The following is a 1,615-nucleotide window of genomic DNA, read 5'->3' on the forward strand; positions in this document are numbered from 1 at the left end:
TGAGTCAATCCATGGTTGAAGGTGGGGATCTTCAAACTTAAGAAAGGGGATCTCAGCATGGACGCAATACTTGACCATGCGTTCACGACAAACTTTCTCATCAAACACAAACAGTCCTTCGGATGGTTTTTTTTCATGGTCAACAAAAACCTCTGTCTGCAAGCATCTTGGATTGATCGGCAAGCCTCTGCAATATGGGTCCTCAAACTGCTAGTCCCAAACTTGGTGTGAAGTTGCGCTCCACAGTATTTGCACACAGCCTTGAAATCACCATCTACGAGAACCAAATCTACTTCATAATGCTCCCATACCTTGGACCTTCTAACATGTGGTATTTGACTCGTATCCTCATCCATGGAATCAGCAGTCTCCGAACCCTCTGACGTAGACATGCCTCAAGTTTTATAGCACACTGCAGGGGGAAAATATGTGGAAACTTACTGTTAGAAAATGGTAGAATATAGAGCAAGAAGGTAGTGAAAGAAGAGAGAACCTAACAAGTTACTGTCATCATGAATGGAGTTACTACCTATGTGAGGCCCTAACATTTGCCCATTCACTTAACTTTCTGGAAATGGTTATTCAGTGGTTCAGGTGTGCATTGGTTTTGGAGTTCTATATCCAAAAAATACATTTTTGCTACTAATATGTTACAGATTGCAACTAACAGGGGCCACATTGCTTTAAAAGAATTTAGGGCCATAACAAGATTGCAACTAACAAGTCAAGAGTATGTACATACACATGGAAACTTGCAAAAGAGACTAGCAGTACATCAGTCATAGATACATACAGTGAAATCAATCTTGTGCACATGTAACTTCCTGATTAAGCCTAGTGCCGCTATTCATTCAGTTATATCAAAGCAGAGTTTAGCTTCATGCCAGGGGCCATTGATCTCAAACTTGTACTCCTGGATCCTGATAAGCCAGTAGGGGCAAACAAGGGAGATGAAAACAACGAAACTCCTACATAAGAAGTACAGAAGTACAGAAAGGAACTAATCAACGAAGCTGTACCAGTAAGGAAATTATATCTTAGTACATGTCTGTGATAACAAGTCTGACTTTGAGCATGCCTAGGCCTGAATTTCTTACATGATTGCAGAAGGAAGCATGCATAATAACAACAAACAAGTCCACCAACATTTCAAACAGATGTAGGTGTCGCCAAAGTATTATGCTGTGAATGCTTCCACCCATGGCAAGGCTGCTCCAGCATGGATGGTAAAGAGTAAAATACAGTGGCTGAACCTTCCACAGGAAAGCAACAACAGCGTCCATGGACATGGCATAAAAGAAACTCGAAATAGGTAGGATTCTGAATGCATCTTTATTTCATAATAACACGAAGATACAGAATTAAACAGCACAAGCACGGCGTTATAGAAGTACAGAAAGAATATTGAAGCATCATGAATACTCTGGATATCCTGCATCATGAATCATGAATCATGAATCCAACTAATGCCCAAGCTGTGGAATCAACCTGGTTGCTGTTGTTGTTGTTGCATACGAGGAGGGGACCAGCAGGATCGGAGCACCTTGCCGGCGTTGCCGCCGGAGCACCTTGTCGCGGGAGGAGCAGGACCTGGTCAACAGGAGGAGCCGGTCAG

The 1,615-nt window shown here is 42.5% G+C and overlaps 1 long non-coding RNA gene across 1 annotated transcript in view; it reads right to left on the reverse strand.

Moving 5' to 3' along the window:
- Positions 1-1,615, reverse strand: part of LOC119281210 — a 2,218-nt gene continuing 603 nt past the window's right edge. The window contains exons 2-3 of the long non-coding RNA XR_005138301.1: positions 1,489-1,590; positions 1-412 (exon numbers count right to left, since the gene is read on the reverse strand). This is a non-coding gene — a long non-coding RNA (uncharacterized LOC119281210). The remainder of the gene's footprint in view (positions 413-1,488; positions 1,591-1,615) is intronic.

The sequence above is a fragment of the Triticum dicoccoides genome, chromosome 3B (assembly GCF_002162155.2).
Source record: "Triticum dicoccoides isolate Atlit2015 ecotype Zavitan chromosome 3B, WEW_v2.0, whole genome shotgun sequence".
In the NCBI taxonomy this organism is placed as follows: Eukaryota; Viridiplantae; Streptophyta; class Magnoliopsida; order Poales; family Poaceae; genus Triticum; species Triticum dicoccoides.